Raw genomic sequence first — 19257 nt, forward strand, 5'->3', positions numbered from 1 at the left:
TTTTTTTTTTTCAGAATGATTTTTTCTGTGAAAAAGAGCAGAATTTATTAAAAATATATTTCGTAACAATGTAAAAGTATTCATCCCTGCTGAATAAAAGTATTAATTCATTTAATAAATAAATAATCAATAATGTTACTAACCCCGTACTTTTACAGTAGTGAATTAAACAATCAATATTCTAATGAACTAACTAAAATAAAATAAAAAGTAACATCTAAATTAACTGGTCAAAAATGTAACATTACAGAACCAACTACTGTACATAGATTAATTTATACCAACAAAGCTAATTGTTATGGGTTAAATGAGGTAAGAAAAATCTCTACAAGGCAACAATTGTAGGTTACCACTTTTCATAGTGTGGTTTTCAGCAATAAATGTTAAATGATCACAGTCTATAGCATCATTGTTCTTGCATTATGGAGTAATCACATTGAAAAACATTCAGACATTCCTAGTAAATAATTAACACACTGAATTGAACATGACATTTTGAAGTAGAAAGACTGAAATTGTCTTTTCTTTATTATAATCATTTATTTACAACTTAATTTTTGTATGTGTTTTATAGGGTACTTTGATGTCAGATGACGGAGATGCTTGTTTTATGCAAATCGTCACAATTTGCTTTGTAAAACAGTAATGGTCTAGTGACAAGCAAAGGCCTGATGTTAGAAATTATTAAGGTTCATTATTTTTCATTACACTTGATACATACAGTAGGTGTTATTGTAAACAATTTTAAGAAGTGCTTTTATGCATCGCATATGCATTCTTTTATTCATCTCAATTAGAAGCGGGACTGTGAGCACCCTTAAGAGTAGAAAACAATCTTGTGAGTATGTTGCTGAAGTCCTTAGAGACCTGGCTTGAGCTAATCTATAAAGTTCAGGCTGACAGTGAGGCTCATTAAAAGCAGGGAGTCCATCACCTGTGTTATTAATAAGGCACTTAGCTTCTCAAAGCTGCACACACAGCGGTCGCCCCACTGGGCATCCAAAAGCCAAAGACCATGAATTATTAAATCAGTAAAACAATGAATACAGGGAGTTCAGTCACTGCATTATTAATCGCAAATGTCACCAAAAAACATATCACACAATGCCATAAACATAGTCATTATTTTAATCTATCGATTTAAATGGAATTTTTGCTAGCGTCCGGTAATCTATGCCTCAGGAGACATATGGCGTTTATCAAAACAAGGCTTTCAAAAAATGTAACGCAGCTACTCACTGGCAAACAGACACACAGTACACTATAGGTCCTCTACAAATTGAATCATAAATATCAGTTTTAGTGTTTAGCCCTGAGATGTTTAATCTTCTATTCCTTTCTGCCCAATTAAATAACAGGTTCTTTGTCAATGCGGCAACAGACCCACTGGTCAAAGACATCCGGTAGCCATTCTAGATTACCATTATTAATGATGTGACATGTTGTCAAAAAGTCTACCAGGTATAACAACCAGAAAAAGAAAACAACAATTTTGAGACAAACTGTGTTTTTGCATCTATATCTGCTATCTGTTTAGTGCTGGTATTGTTATCCAAAACTAAAACTATTTTTTATTCATTTAAATAAAGCTGATATGAAACATAAAAATGTACTTTCATAAAAACTTAAAGATTTGAAGTGTTTCCTTGGCAAAGAGCTGAAATAAAATAAATGTAAATTTATTTTAAATCATTTACTTTAATAAATGTAAAGTTCTAAAATGATTAACACTGAAATAATAATATAAAAAGACAAAAGCAGATATAATTTCTAAAAATTATAATAAAATTACAATGAAAACTGAAAATATAAAAAGCTAATTTAACATATTAAAAAATACTATAATAGTATATAAATCATAATACAATAGCATTGAATATGTTGCCATAAAATATCAACAGCATATTAAACAGATGCTTTGGTTCCTACTTTCACCATAATGTGTTTTATTATTGTCAATAAAGATGATTTGCACCCACTGAACCCTGCAGTTATTTTAATGTGTTTGGCAGCGTTATGAACAGATATAAAAGAAAATCACACGATTCTAATGCGGATTTGTGGTGACACCACCTACTAACATATGGACTTGCCTTTCTTTTTTTCTATCTTTGTCTGCTTAACTTCTCATATCACATATTGTACCTTGTTGCACTTCAGTTTTTCATTCCAATCTCATATTGACCCACCCACTATTTTATAACTGACTCAATTGTAGTCCAATAATTAAGCTTGAAAGGTGACAAAACAACATAATTTAATCAGTGTATGTGTATGTACAGTAATTCACAGATTCTTATAAATAAATAAATAAATAAACAAACTCGATTAAGATTTTAAAAAAATGATTACTTCTAAGGAAACACTTTTCAAATAAATAATAAATATGTTGATAATTATTATTATATTTTTATTTCGATTTTATAGCAGAATTTATTTAAATATATATATATATATATATACAGTGGTGTGAAAAAGTGTTGGCCCCCTTCCTGATTTCTTATTTTTTTGCATGTTTGTCACACTTTAATGTTTCAGATCATGAGCACAGCGACGACTCATCCAAAGGGTCACAAAAGACCCCACAATGACATCCAAAGAACTGCAGGCCTCACTTGCCTCAGTTAAGGTCAGTGTTCATGACTCCACCATAAGAAAGATTGCAAGTTATCGCAAACGCTTGATTGCAGTTGTTGCTTGCTAAGGGTGGCCCAACCAGTTATTAGGTTTAGGGGGCAAACACTTTTTCACACAGGGCCATGTAGTTTTGGATTTTGTTTTCCTTTAATAATAAAAACCTTCATTTAAAAACTGCATGTTGTGTTCACTTGTGTTATCTTTGACTAATATTTAAATTTGTTTGATGATCTGAAACATTAAAGTGTGACAAACATGCAAAAAAATAAGAAATCAGGAAGGGGGCCAACACTTTTTCACACCACTGTATATATATATATATATATATATAAAGTATATTAGAGTCTCAGCAGTCTGCTAGATCCTCTACATTCTATCTACAAAACTGACTTACAAAATGAGTTTATCATATGCATTGCACTCAGCACAGATTTTTGGGTATGTTTGCAGTGTTGTAATCTGATTTGCATAATTCCTTAAATGCAAATAAATTACACTATCAAGAGGTACAATTCAATTTTAGTGAATTTCCCCCTTTGAGTCTCCTTGCTTACCTAATTTCTTACCTCCTTCTTATTAGCAGCAATATTAAAAAGTGATTAAATATAGCTGATATTTAGTAAGAATGAAGTATGCATCCTTATTTACAGCAATAGGTTTTCCATCTTCCGATGTCATTAAAAGACTTTTCACAAATTTACTCATCAAAATTTACCAGCAGTGTTGCCCTGGTAAAAATATGTAAGTGTCTGTGCACAGTAAAGATGACAGGTCATAAACAAGTCCTTAAAGAGAAAACGATTTTATTCCTGGACTTTTCGCTGTTGCCGAGCACACAACTGTATATGTGAATTGTTCACCATATGTGCTTAAGACTAGGGCAGCGGTGATAACCTCTTCAAATAATTGCTCCATTTCAGCTGTGATTGCAAACAATAATGCTGCTTTTTCCTTTTCCCCAAGATTAGAGCGATATGAATAAAATACAAACCTCCATTCAGCACAGAAGGTAGCATGAAGAATAAATGTGCAATGATTCTAAAGTGTCGTTTATTGTTTATTTTGTTTCATGGTCATTTAGATAAGGGTAATTGCCAACAAGTGCCCCCAGGGCTCTACCACTGGCATTTGCAGCAGTACCATGGCTGTTGGTGTTTTCATTTTTCCTCAGTGTTCAGGCTTGTAGACATACTGCCCAATACACACACATTACAGGTCCCAGACCTTTATGTTTCACTAGGAAACCAACTGGACCATTACTCTTTGAGTCCTGTCAGGATGGATGGAGTTTATATTATAAAGTATTGTGGTTCACAGACTGTCATTTTCTAAGACATTCATTCAAGTAAAATACAATAACTAAGCAGTCAGAATTGAGTTATGACTGCATGGGTCTGTAAGACTGAACTGAGAAGAGCCACTTGTATTACAATAAATAAAAGAAACTGGAAAGCTCAATATTAAATTCAATTCACTTCAATTCACATTTATTTGTAAAGCGCTTTAAATGATACAAGTCAATGCAAAGCAGCTTAACAGAAAATGAAAGTTTCTACATTACATTTAGGAGTAGCTTATCAGTGGTGACTATGTCAAGGTGTTGTCCATATGGTATCATTTAACTGGGTATAACAAAAGCCATCATAGCAGATATTTGAGATTTGACTTTTTGGTCATATACAGTAGAGTGTATTCATCCTGGAGATGTTGTCTGACAGGAGATCTGCTCCAAATCTGCTGGGGTGCTGGCCATCAGCACGAAAAAGCCTAGGTCGCTCCCAGAAAAGATTCCAATTATTAACAAATAGCAGTTTCTGTTCTTTACACCACGAATAACCATTCATTTAGTGCAAACCGTCTACTGAAGCTTTCATGTCCTTGTCTATACACGGGCGATGTGCTGCGTACTTTCTCGGTCAGGCTCCTGAAGTCCCTCTTCAGAATCTCCATCTGCCACAGCTTGATGTTGTTCACCCCCGCGTGAAGCATGACAGCTCCGATGCTCTTGGCACCCTTTAGTGTCATGTTCCATCTCACGAAGGGGAGCTAAGCGGTTCCGGGTGGAGATCTCAAGGACTAGATGCGGCGGAGGGAGAGAGGCCCTCGTCCGGGGCCTGGCTCGCGTCTTCCGCTGCTGGTGCACCCAGGGTCCGTGGTGTCCCGGTGCTGGAGTAAAGGAGACCAGGGAAGATCGCGTCCTGGGTGCATGGGGCCTGTGCAGAGAAACATATGGAGTAGTGGTGGTGGGAGTGTTAACACCATGCTGTAAACTTACCTCGGACTTGTGAGTGTCAGCCTGGGATGTTTCCAGCATAGCTCTCCGCTCTCGCAGTTGGGCCTGCTTCACCAGTAGGTCGTGAATCTGCTTCTCCATGGCCTCCAGCTCCAGCTGCACAGAGTGCAGCATTATCCACCATTAGAGCAAGTAAATAGAGAGTAAAACAATGATAATGTGTAAATAGATTGTCAGCAATGTCAGATTAGAGGTAACTGCGCTGGCGATGCTAACGGGCTATAAGCTAGTAGCGGATTCGGGAAATCAAAATAAAACTAGTGGAGGAGCTCCGATTGTTTTTGTTGTAGAATATGATAGGAGATATGTTCACACGTTATAGAAATGAAAATGATGGTATATAAAATTTATTTTAGTATAAAAAAAATAGACGATAAAGAATTAATTTGACGGACCTCCAAATAAAAAATGCAATCAGCAAAATCACCACCTGGTCTTTACAACAGTTCTTGCAGCTGCCAAGAAATAGCCGTGGTTGGTGTTGTGAGACTCGCACTCAGCCTTTGCTCAATGATGCAAATGTGCATCAGCTGTACCAACCTGAAATATACCGCTTTTAACATTATCTGAGAGTAAGAAACCACATTTATAATACAATTCATCACTTTGTTGTTTCAAAAAAAAAATACTGAAAAATACTTAAATGCAGGTTTTTAAGTATTTTTTAAAGGGGTCATATGATGCTTTTTTAAAGATCATTATTTTGTGTATTTGGTGTAACAAAATATGTTGACATGCTTTAATTTTTTATTATTGTAGGTCTTCTATGCCCCGCCTGTCAAACGCTTCATTTTCTACAAAGTCCCTCCTTCCGACAAGCGCAGTCTGCTCTGATTGGCCAGCTGACCCAGTACATTGTGATTGGCCGAACACCGCAAGACTCAAGAACCACGGCTATTTCTTGTGCACACACACACGATGCGCAAAACTCCACATTTGAACAGTTAATAGCAAATACTTAAACTAATAACAAAACAGTAGCTGATTCAGAAGCGCCAGATTGTCATAGCAAAGTCAGAATTACCTCCTCTCCTAGGTTCACGAAACGGTCGTCCATAAAATGCATTGCTGTTCTGTTGTAAGCAATCTTAAAGATTCCTAAATGCATCTACTTTCGGAAGGCCAAATAAAGTGCTTTTGCTTTCGTCTAGAAACACACAGCGTCTCCCTGACATGGCTGCTTCAACACTAACTGCGGTTACTGAAACCACGCCTTCTTTCTTTGCATGAACATTTGGGCGGCATTACGCAAATATTTCCACATAGTGAGGTAGATATGTGGGGGCGTGTTAGAACGAGACGTTTTAGGGGGGCGTGGCAGAGTCTTAACTTTGATAAAGAATATCTCTTTGGTTTTGAGACTTTAGTCTTTGCAACTTCAGGGACCTTATCTATGCACAATCAGCTTGTAACACTCCAAAGAGAAAGGAAAACTTGAAATCGCATCATATGACCCCTTTAAGATGCCAGTATCTCCCTGTTCAATTAGGTAGGAGCTGTACTAGCATGACTAAAAATTACTGCCTAAATGTGTTATACGAGTGAACTTCGATTCCTTTTCACATTAATTATGATTACAGAGGCAGATTAACAAATACTTATTAAGACTTATTTCTGCACAGTTACTTGCACAATATGTTATGAATAATGCATTTTGATGTTTGCATCACATTACCAGCTCGATATGCCTTTTCTAATGTAGTAAACTTGCTCAGTAGCTCACCTGGTACAGTGCTACACTTGCAGTTTGGAGCACTCAGGTACGAGTAATGATAAAACAGCTCAAAGACTTGTAGAAATGAGCTAAACATGGCCCGGCTGCTTCAGCAAATGCATTTTTATCTCACGTTTGCTTTGTTAACACTATCATTTTAGGTTAGGGTTTAGTGAAGGTGGTACGTTATTTTTAACATTAAACTTTTAGTGCCACTCACTGGACATTTCATTACCAAACTGCCACAATACCAATGATTCCAACATTTTAAATGTTACCAGATACACATTCAACTGTTTCAGATAAAACAGAGTGCTCTGTTAGTGCTACCCACTGGACATTTCACTTTGAAAGTGTTGTGAAATGTGCAAGAAGCTAATGTTATTTTGCAGATATGTCGCCACAGCCATGTTTTTCCAGTGGGCCTGAGTTGGTTAAAAATAACTTTAATTTAGTTAAACCATGTGCTGATTCAGAAAAAAAGGATACATAGAATGTTTGAAAACCTATAACTTTAACTATAACTTAAAACTGAACTTTTTAAACCTTAGAACTGGTAACTATGATGCACACAAATGCTGCCTACGCAGTTCACAAGGTTGTGAGAACAAACACTACTGACAAATCCTATCGATCAACTGATTGTCAGGAGCCTGAAGCCAAAGCTGGCCTCCCATACTGAGAGCTATCCATTCAGCCTTGACCACCTGTCCTTCATCACCAACAACAGAACGATCAATGCAACAAAGTCTAAAAAAAACAAAAAAAAAGCTGAGTTTCTCTTTCGGATCTGTCTTTGCAAGAGTTATAATGAGGGTCCAAGTTTCCTCTTCTTTCATATTAGTACTTTCATACACTAATCAAAAAGCCTGTCTGTCCATTATTAATGACTTTCCAAAGTTTCTCTGCTTCAATTAACTTCCCTGCCTCCGAAGATTTTGTGGAGTATAATTGGTCTTAGCTCAACTGCCTTTCAGCATTCATCAAATAAAATAGCGAGATGAAAATAATTTATGAAAATCCGCAGCATGCCCGCTCTTTTAGCTGTCAAACCCAACTTTTCCTCCTCGTGCACGTTTGTTAAGTGAAAATGTCACAGTACATCTTCCTAGATAATTTCAGCACGGTAGCCGAGTTCTCAGTGGAGAGGAAACTTTCAAACATTATGTTTCCAGATAGAGAGGCAGGTCCAGCTGTAGTCTGGAGAGCTGGGCACTTTTGCAGAAGAACATCTCTGACAGACTGTCTGTGTCAGATAGCTGCCGAATGGCCCTGGCTGAGCGTGTGGCTCCCTGGGGGCTGTCACTCCTTCCCCGCTCCTCCGTGACATGTTTCTCCTGTTCCTCCGGGACGGCCAACCAACGGCTCTGCAAGATTACAGAGACCACACAGCAGGATTAAACACACTGTTTGTCGTATCACAGAGGCTATGAAATCCAATAAAAGAGCTGTTTAATTGTAGCTTCCTTTCACTGCAAGTCCATTTGCTCATGCATGTTAACTTGAATGAGATGTAATGCGCAGTTATGCTACAAAAATTGCCAGGATTTTACACTATTTAACAGTGATTTCTTACAATAAAATACTGTATTCAGATTTTTGCCAAATGAAAATGAGAAATTTTGCCTGCTAGGAACTTACATTACAAAAATTGGTAAAAGGTCATTCTTACCATAAAGTTACAGTAAAATCAAAATTAACAGATGCTATTAATTATTTATGTTATTTTTTATATTCATTTATTTATTTATTTGGAATATTGCACTGTTTATTATAAATTACTTATGTGTGCACAAAGCAATTAGCAAACCTCAATAACGCAACTATTCAGTCAATTCCTTACTGACAAAACAAATTCCTGCCTTACATTTTTTTTTCTTCTTATTCGTTTTGCTTGGATGTAGGTCACGAAATGGAAGAAAAGATGATCACAATTTCAGTTGTATGCCAAGTTTAAGATGCAATTTCCACCTGATCTAATCTTTCAAAATTATTTTGTTGGTGTATAATGTAGTCAGTATTTCATTTATGAATTTTCTCCCAGTCAGTATGACAATAATAGTGTTCCAGAAAACAACACTGTTACATAGTAAAAAAAAAAATTAAAAATTTATAATAATAAAAATTTAAATAAAATAAAAAATCTGAAAATTGCAAAACATGTAATTAAAAGTTACAACAAATAAAAAGTCACAAAAAAGCATTATTATAATAGTGATTTTTTTTTCTAGTGATTGTACAGCAATATAGAACACACTATAAATTCACACTAATAAGGAAGCTTTGTTGTGTGGAAGACGCACTGAATTGATATGTTTCAGTAAATGGATACATTTGCTATGGAATCCTGATAAAGGTCTAAAGATTTGAATGCTTTAATTAGCACTGTCAATACTCCTGTCTCCAAGAAAACTGCTCTACTGAGCAACACAACTTAAAAAATCAGTACTAATCAGTCCATCTTTATAACAAATTTGCATATTAAACTTGACAGCAAAATGCAGTTGTAAGGGGACCAGCAATTAACTTCAAGTAGGTTTTTAGAAGTAATTATGATTTTTTTTCCCCAAAATGTCACCATGACTCTACCACACCTATGGCATTTCTTGGATGGAAATGGCCAGCGTGGAGTGAAGCACTGTGAGTTAGTAGTTGTGTGTCATGGTTGCTGGAATACAGATACGGGAGGGTGATGAAAGTCGTTCCAGACTCATTAGTAGACTTTTTTCTCCTTTTGGTGCATGACTAATAGAGCTCTCTCAAGTCACCCATGCACAATGCAAAGATTTCTGTGCAAAACTATCTTCCCTCGCTTTGAAAATAATTCCTACCTTCAAAAGTGAAGCACTGCTGTTAGCGAAATGGAGATAGACTGTTGTTGTAAATATCTTTCAAGTCAGGTATTAGAAACTGATTGAAGACTGACAGTACAAGCTCTTGAACAGTAATCCATTTTATTTTCAGTGACACTCTCCATCTGCACGCTAAAATGAAATGGGGTGGGAAGATAAGGGAAGCATGCATCAGGTTGACTGGGTAGAGACTACTTTAAAAGGCCAGAATGATAAATTAAACATGGGGTCAGAATTAGATGGGCAATCCAGTACTGGGCTGATGTTTGCCGAGCACTACAATATGGTTCTGGAAATAAAATCACATTGATAAAAATTGTATTTTCAAGAAATATGTCCTATTTTTAGCAAAACATTTGGGCTTATCATGAGTTCTGACATCAGACCATAATATATGAAAAAATATATATTTAAAAAATGTGTTTATTTCCCAAATCCCAGATAGAATTTATACATATATCCACAATCCTAAAGTGGGATCCACTAATTATAGAAGTTACAATGGATACAGGACTTGCTGCAGCAATCTCAACAGAGGTTTCTACAGGCTAGTTAATGTTAACTAATGTTGAAGTGATAGTTCACCAAAAATGGAACTTCTGCCATCATTTACTCTCCCTCGTGTTGTTCCAGTCCTGTATAACTTTCTTTCTTCTGTGGAACATAAAAGAAAATATTTAGAGAAATTTCTCTGTCATCAAAACGGTTTCTTCAAAATATCTTATTTTCTGTTCCACAGAAGGAAAAAACAAGTTATGCAGGTTTGGAACGACAGGAGGGTGAGTAAATGATGACAGAAGTTTCTTTTTTAGGTAAACTTTCCCTTTTAACCAGATACCTGGGCTGCCCAGGCAATCATTTCTCAGGCTGTCCAATTACCAAAATCATTCCGGTGGACTGAAACATTCGCTCCCTAAAAATTCCCCAAATATTTTGAGCTTCTTGAGCCGGCATTCTGTCTTGACAACTTGATAACCCAATTCATACAATCATATGATATCATTCAACTTGCACCGTTTTTACATTTTAACTTACAGATTCACAACATAGAGAACTAGTGAGTGGAATAAAACACAACATTAGGTTTAGAAATGTTGTAGCATAAAAGTTCTTTTTTATTTCTCTTTCATTTCATTTTCAAAGACAAGCCTGTGGTGAAAAGGAATAAGGAAATTGGGGAACGCCTCGTCGTGACCCGTGTCTGAAGCATACATTGAAAAAACACCAACTCGTTGGCCGGCGACAGCCATGAAACCATGGTTACACAAGTAACCTGAGACGTTTTGTATGGGCTAATGCCACAATGATTTCATTCCATTGCTCTCTTCCCTACTAAAATAGAAAAGGTGATTGAGCACCTAATTATCACCTCAACTTGATTTCCCTCAATTAAAGTGAAATAAACATCTCTCACTGCTGTATGTTTGGCTTTATCAGCTCACAGCTCGATATGAGATGGGCACATTGTCACAGAGGGTGGCCAGAGCCTAAACCTTGCTGTTTTATCACATGGTCACCATCCAACTCAAAAAGAACACTAGTGTACAACAATTTTGCAGAACATATTGCACAATATAGCCAATAAAAACTCTGAAGACATTTGAGAGTGTTTGGGTCTCTGTGCATCAGGTTGCAGAGCTAGCTAAGTAGATAACCCTGTATTCACAAGGGAGACAAGGGCATCTTAACTGCCTGTTTAACAAAAATGAGGCATGTGGTCCGTGTGATAGAATTTAAGGGATAGGATTCGCTTTTCTCTTTTATCTGTTGTGATGAGTTGTGTTTAAAGGGAGAGAGAGTGGGCAGAGAGAGCAAAGCTTTCTAGTCTACGAGTTGGGTGAGATCCACGCAATGATTCATGCTCATTGTCCAGTCTAAATGCGCGAGACTCCCTAATTAAAGTGCTGCATGCTTCCAAATCCAACAGGTCAACAGGCTCTCAGATCTCGCTAGAGCAAATCAGAGATAAAACACTGTTTGCAATTTACAACCCTTCTTTATAGCCTACAACAAGTTTAGAAACAAAGACTTTAAAAAAAAAGCAATTGCTTCACACATCACGAGTTGGCAGCACATAAATGGTGTGTATCTTTAGGCACCCATATTAACAAGTGCACATAGTACAAGTAAGCAGAGTGCCAAAAGAAAAATGTTATTGATGTGTCGCTGATGTGATTTGGGCTCTGTATACATTTTGCTCTGTAGAAAGTGATCATACGACTTAAGCCCCCAGTTTCACAGACAAGGCTTAAAACTAGTCTCAGATTAAAATGCATGTCTGGACTGTTTTAACTAAAAGAAACTTGCACTGACATATCATAAAATATGTCAGTGTTATTGATTTGTCTCAAGATGTTCACCAGTAATGTTTTTTTTTTCTAAGGTACGTTTATAAAAGATACTTAAATGTCCTCATTGAACTGTGGCCCAATTTTGGCTTAACCGAAGCCCTGTCTTGGTGAAACCAGGCAAAGAAGTCTTGATTCTTTTACTAAGCCTTTATGTCCTTTTTGGAGCTTGAAACTTTTGGAACGGATTGATGAAAACAGTTGAAACATTCTTCAAAATGTCTTCTATGATGAGGACTGTTTTTTTATGGTGTACTATCCACCCTTTAATCCACCTAAATTCTGGCAGATTTACTGAATAAGTGACGTGACATGTGGTCAAGTATGGTTACCCATACTAGGAATTAGTGCTCTGCATTTAACCCATCCTAAGTGCACACACACAGCAGTGAACACACACACCATGAACACACACCCAGAGCAGTGGGCAGCCATTTATGCTGCGGCACCCAGGGAGCAGTTGGGGGTTCAGTGCCTTGCTCAAGGGCACCTCAGTCGTGGTACTGAAGGTGGAAGAGAGCGCTGTACATTCAATCCCCCCACCTACAATTCCTGCCAGACCTGAGACTTGAACTCGCAACCTTTGGGTTACGAGTCCGACTCTCTAACCATTAGGCCACGACTTCCCCTAATAGAAGTCGTGGAAGTCGAATAGAAAGCATTTGTGTGTCTGTTACTGTGTGAATGATGTAACTTGCTGAAATAAATACATGCTTTCATGTGGGGTTTGAAATTAAAAAAGAAATGCACTTAACTGTACTGAATGTGCACCTGTAGTGTACTTCAAATCTTAAAAGTATATTTTTAAAACATCATACTTACAAATAATATAATGAAATAAAGGGCTACTTATGTGTACTTAAAGAGAGTACACTTTCAGGAGTACGTTTCGCTCTTATATATATATATAGAGTGCGTTTCTCTCTTATATATATATATATATATATATATATTTACAAAGGGCAATTTTAATAATGTCATATTAAAAGTTAAAAATTGCAATTTCATAAATGTGTAATTACAAATTAATGTAAATACATGACATACAAGTTTCAATATAAAAGACATTAATGTATACTTTAGTTTCAAGTCAGTACATTTGGCAGTACACTTTAAGCATTTTTTCAAAAACAATATAAGTAATTATGCACTTACATATAAAGTTGTACTTCAGTCCTACTTTAGTGGGTCAAAACAAGTACTGCTTCAGCTAAATGCATTTAATTAACATTACATTCAGTTTACAATTAAGTTAATTTACAATATTCCTTTAAATTATATTATTTCCATAATAAGTACTCTTTTTTTAAAGCATGCTGAGGCGTACTTCCTTTTCACTAGAGTAATTATATCTAGATCATTTCAGCAGTTTAAAGCTGCATGGGTTTAGCTTTCTAAATTAATTAACATTTATTTGTAAATATTGTCCTCCTCTTGAAGTAAATATCAAAAGGCAATATTCAATGAAACCATGTTATACCATGTTACGTGTATAGAGTGACAAAAATGTTTGAAAATGTGCAGATGTTGCAGCTATGCTGCTTTTTTGCTTTCACATACAGATGCAGGATGTGAAACAGATTTAAGACTTGACAAGTGAGCCACTAAATTAAAGAACTGTATGAAACTGAGACCCTGATGGACATGATTCTGATGGAGGTATCAGCTCCTCAGTCAGGGTCCAATTAAAGGAGGTTTAGTAACGGGTTCCACTGTTCTGAATCCAAATCTCAATCTCTGACATCATTTAAAATTGTATATTTAAAATTATAAATCACACTAACAGTACTTCATCCAATTGGATTGTGTTGAGGAACAATTTGCACAGAACTCTAAGTTCAGATATACAAAGTTCATAACCAAAATTGTTTGCAGTCACTGCCATTGAAAAATAATCCATATATCCAGCTTGACTTTGAAGATTTTCCCTATTATTTTAACAAGCATAACAATATATTGTTCCTTAAAAGACTTTATTTGGTTCTCTTTAGCTTTTACAACCACTTGAAAATCATGTTTATAAGTGGCATATGAATTTTATTGTTCTATATGGCTGTCTATCATATTTGTAACTGCATGCTTCCCCTGTTTGGTCATTCATTATGGCTTCTTTCCACTCAGCATTCCTGAAACGTGATAGGAAATTGATTCACATGTTTAGACCTTCAAATGAACAGTTAAGAGATTAAAGCATATCTACAGTATATGTTAAGTCTCTGATGTGAATTTTGTCTAGGGATTAAAAGAGGTAACATTAAATTGACATACTAAAGAAAAAAGCCAGGGAAATGAGTGGCAATGGAACACATGACGCGAAACTGCACTACAAGAAAGATTTATTGCCCCCAAGGAACAACAAGCTAAACAAACAAGACAAAGGAAAAGAAGGGAAGTTAAAGTGGTGCTTACATCATAAAAGAAAAGACAAATCCCACTAACTAACTAACTAAATCCCAAAACTCCTAAACTATTAAAGAAAAGGAAAGTAAAAGTCTTCAACGCAAAAGCGTCATGAACTACACTGAATATACAAAAACAAAACATACAAGAAAAGTGCACACAACTAAACTAGTGTGTCTAATACATGCAAGATCCCTAGGTGCAGGTATGTAGGCCACGTGACTTACTAAATTCTTCCACTCCTTCCTTGTCTTCCAAACCAGCGGCGAGATGACAAAGACATCAGATCACACAGCAGCATAGCCAGCCGTTAAAACCCAAGAGCGTAACACAAACACATTCCATGAGTGCACACAACAGTCACAATACAAAATGTCACACACCCTTCTTCCCTCTGATGTTCTCCTTTTAAACCTCTCAGACGAGAGCGTGATTGACGGAGGAAAACTGTTGTCATAATTAATGATGAATGACAGCAAAGATAGCAAATAGAATCCAAGGAAGGCAGTACCTAAGAGCATGAGAGTGAGAACAGAAAAGAGACAAAAAGAAATAACAAATGTACAGCACAAAAGGTCGCAGACCGTAACAATCCCCCACTTAAAATTAAACTTTTTGTAAAAAAAAAAAAAAGTTTATACTCTAGAAAGAGCGTCCGCAAACACATTATTAGCGCCCTTTTTATGTCTAATCTCAATATTATAACACTGGAGCAATAAAGACCACCGAGTCAATCTTTGATTTTGATTGTACATTTTAGACAGAAACACTAACGGACTGTGATTGGAGTACACAACAACTGGAAGTATGCTAGAACCAACATAAACTTCAAAGTGTTGTAAAGCAAGTATTAAAGCTAGAGTTTCTTTCTCGACCGTAGAATAGTTTAACTGGTTTTTGTTAAACTTTCGTGAAAAATACCTTTTTCGTCTTCCTGCAGAAGAACAGCTCCAGCTCCAACATTACTAGCATCCACTTCAAGCTGAAAAGAACGTTCATAGTTAGGAGCATGGAAAACAGGTGAATTGCACAAAAGCTTTCACACTTTCGAACGCATACTGACGCTCAGCATTCCACACAAAAGATTTCGAAGGGCTTAACAAAGAAGTGAGAGGACTAACCACAGATGAAAAATTCCTACAAAAACTTCGATAGTATCCAACCATTCCCAAAAATCTTTGAAGTTCTCGTTGAGTATTAGGAACAGGGAAATCTGAAATAGCCATCACTTTAGCTTTAACTGGACGAACTTGACCGTGCCCCACCTCTTTTCCAAGATAGGTTACCGTCGCTTGACCAAATTCACACTTGGCTAAATTAAGTGTTAATAAGGCTTTTGCCAAGCGCTCAAATACCATTCGAAGTGACTTAATATGTTCACTCCAATCTTTGGAATAAACCACCAAATCATCCAAATAGGCACTACAATTTGGCATCAGTTAATCAGTTAAATTCATATTAACAAGCCTTTGAAACGTGGCCGGTGCATTTCTGAGCCCAAAAGCCATCGCAGTGTACTGCAGAAATGAATCGGGAGTGCCAATAGCCTTTTAGCATGTCTAACTTACTTACAAACTGTGCAAAACCAACGTTATTGACACAATCTTCCATTCAAGGAAGTGGATAGCTGTCAGGCACAGTGACTGCATTCACTTTCCTAAAATCAGTGCAGAATCTAAAAGAACCACCTGGTTTTGGAACTAAAATGCATGGTGAACTCCAAGGACTACAGCTTGCTTTTGCGAGACCATTTTCCAATAAATAGTCAACTTCCTGACCTATTACCAAATGCTTCAAATGATTAACTCTGTACGCATGTTGTTTAATCAGTCGAGCATCTTTAACATCAATGTCATGGTGCAAAACATTTGTCAGTGTTGGCACATCCTTAAACAAGCATTCAAAATCTGAAAAAAGCTGAATAAGATCATTTTTCTGGTTTTCATTCAAGTTTTTAAAATACGAGCTAAGATCTTTTAAAATTTCAGAATTCGTCAATCTCACAGTAGCTTGAGGAATATTTCTAAAAATTACTCCATCATCTTCAGATCATCATTTACGTAAATCAGTTACAGGCATCATCTCTGTCATGGCTGCAACTGAAATAACTGGAGATTTGACAGCTTTAACAGCGTTTGTCTCAGGTTGAACTCTAACATGATATAATTTCAACATGTTCACATGACAGATACGCATCTTCCATTTTCTGTCAGGAGTACAGATCACATAGTTTGTTTCGTTAATTTTCTCTTTCACCTCATAAGGACCAAAGAAACGAGCAGAAAGTGAAGATCCGGGGACTGGTAAACATACGAGAACAGAGTCTCCAGGCATAAAAGAGCGCGTAACAGCCTTTCTGTCAAAGTTACGTTTCATTCCTTGTTGTGCATTAGCGAGAGATTCTTTAGCTAACGAACAAACTTTATTCAAGTGTTCTCGGAATTTTGTCACATAGTTCAGTAAATTTGTTTTTGCACTGACATCATTTTCCAAAATGTTGTCTTTTAAAACCTTCAAAGGACCACATACCTGGTGCCCAAATACCAGTTCAGCAGGGCTGAATCCAAGAGATTCCAGCACACTTTCTCTTACAGCAAACATCAACAAAGGTATTCCCTCGTCCCAATCATTACCTGTCTCTAGACAGTACTTTCGCATAGATTTCATAGATTTTCATAGATTTCAGTGTCTGGTGAAATCTTTCCAGCACACCTTGACTCTCCGGATGATAGGCGCTAGACGTGCGATGGGTAATCGATAGGGGTTTTCATTACCTGCTTAAATACATTGGCCATAAAATGTGTACCTTGGTCACTTTGCACAATTTTAGGCAAACCAAATGTCGAGAAAAATCTCACAAGTGCTTTCACAATGCTCGGTGTCGGAATTTTTCTTAGAGGAATCGCCTCTGGAAACCTAGTAGATAAGCACATCACAGTAAGTAAAAATTGATTACCACTTTTCGTTTTTGGCAAAGGGCCAACAAAGTCTACTAATACGTGTTCAAACAGATCTCCTAGCACAGGGATTGGTTTCAGTGGAACAGGTGGAATAACCTGGTTTGGTTTTCCCACAACTTGACATGTGTGACAAGAAAGACAATAGAAAACGACATCCTTTTTCAGTCCTGGCCAAAAAAAAATGCTTTAAGATCCGACTATAAGTTTTCCTAACTCCAAGATGTCCTGAAAGTGGATAATCATGCGCTAAACATAGCACATGTGGTCGATATAGTACAGGAACCACAATCTGATAAGAAACATCCCAATCAGAATCTTGCTTTGGTGATGCACACCATTTTCGAAGCAACAAGCCATTGTCAATAAAATAAGCATTCTGCTTACCCTTAGCCAGATCAGAAGAGATAACTGAGTTAAAAGCGGTGGTGAGAGTTTCATCCTCTTTTTGTGCAGAAAAGAGTTTCTCTCATGACACTTTTGAAATCAGCGAGTCTGAATCAGTCAGCATTTCTTGAAATTGTTCCATTTTCTTTTGTTTAGGAACTTCAAAATCAAGTTCTTTCTCTCCATTAACTACAGCAGGAAAGAATGAGTCGTTCAACTCCACCTCTTTCAAGTTTCGCAACTGCGCACGGGTAACTGCGCACATGGGAAAGACATGAGGGTAAGTTTCACCAACCTCATTTGTCACACAAACTTCTGGTTTGTCCAAAACCTCCAACAAGGGCATAACTTTCCCTCCAGCCAAGTCATTTCCCAATATGAAATCTACCCCTTTCACATGAAGCGAAGTACAAACTGCAACTCGAACAAACCCAGTACACAAGTCACTTTGCAAATGCACATTATGCAAAGGCACTTTTACACATCCCATCTCAATACCTTGTACAATTACACTGGAGCTACACGAAGTTTCATCAGAAAACTGCAACTTATTCTCCACCACAAAAGATTGCATCAAGCCAGTATCCCAAAGCATCGTAATTTCTCTTTGCTCATCAGCATCCGGTCCCTCTCATTCCTCCCACTCGCCACCAGAAGTCTCCATCACCTTTTCATACCGGACTCCATTTCCCATTATCCCATACCTAGGAACTGATTAAAGACTCACCTGTTTTCCATCAGGAGGATTTAAGTCGCACGCTTACATACACACAGTGCGAAGTATTGTTTTCTGTAGCCACAATTCTAAGCGCTTCCTTATTTTGCCTTGCATTGCCTGTGTCTTGACCTTGGCCTTTTTTTCTTTGTATTTCTGATCGTTTGCTGTCTGCCCTGACCTTTACAATTTTTTGGAATACTCTTTTGCCTTGCCCCTATTGATGTCGCTTACTGGTGTTTGACCCTGCCTGTGTTGACTACGCTCTTTTATAATAAAACCTTTATTTTTTCATGGGTTTTTTTTGTCACATTTAATACGTGTTACTGTTAAAATTAAACTAAACTGAAAATAAACTAAAACAATTAAAAAATGTTTTTGTTGAAATAAAATATATATTAGATGAAAAAAATTAAATGAAATAGAAATTTAAAATGGCATAAAATTTGAGAAATTAAATGAAATAAGTACTAAAAAATTACTACAACTGAAATAAAAATGAAGAAATAAAAAATATAAAAAACAAAAATGACAAAACATATAAAAATTACTTAACTCAAAATTAAATTGAAAACTGACATTATAAAAAGAAAGCAAAATGAATAAATACTACAACAGTATATAAATAATACTGAAATAACACTGGTTTGATCTTACCCAAGACTACCACTGGTGCCTCCAAAAAAAAAAAAAAGGCTGTATGATGCCCCTGACAACAAATGCGCAAGCTTCATTTGGATTGAAGGGCAAGCTATAGAGATTTTTGTACATTCATCAAAATCTCAACTCATCTGATGCGCACTGACAGCACCACTTCAGAGAGGTCTTCTCAACACCTCCCAATTAAAAAAAAATAACGTCCGCAGATCTCTGAGCTTCTACTTCCTTCAACACAGCCATCAATATTTATCACTTTGTCTATAAACATTACATCATATGACAGCAGTTCTTGGA

At 36.6% G+C, this 19257-nt stretch overlaps 1 long non-coding RNA gene across 2 annotated transcripts in view; it reads right to left on the reverse strand.

Moving 5' to 3' along the window:
- LOC107674735 (uncharacterized) overlaps positions 1 to 17671 on the reverse strand; it is a 21449-nt gene extending 3778 nt beyond the window's left edge. Inside the window, exons 1-3 of one of the 2 annotated variants that reach the window (XR_001632529.1) lie at positions 15166 to 17671; positions 14472 to 14495; positions 13896 to 13970 (exon numbers count right to left, since the gene is read on the reverse strand). This is a non-coding gene — a long non-coding RNA (uncharacterized LOC107674735). Of the gene's footprint in view, positions 1 to 13171; positions 13175 to 13895; positions 13971 to 14471; positions 14496 to 15165 lie in introns of those variants that run through there. The other variant, XR_001632530.1, reaches the window with a different exon arrangement.
- Between the last annotated feature and the right edge of the window lie 1586 nt (positions 17672 to 19257).

Source organism: Sinocyclocheilus anshuiensis, unplaced genomic scaffold (genome assembly GCF_001515605.1).
Source record: "Sinocyclocheilus anshuiensis isolate Anshui unplaced genomic scaffold, SAMN03320099.WGS_v1.1 scaffold152, whole genome shotgun sequence".
NCBI lineage: Eukaryota > Metazoa > Chordata > Actinopteri > Cypriniformes > Cyprinidae > Sinocyclocheilus > Sinocyclocheilus anshuiensis.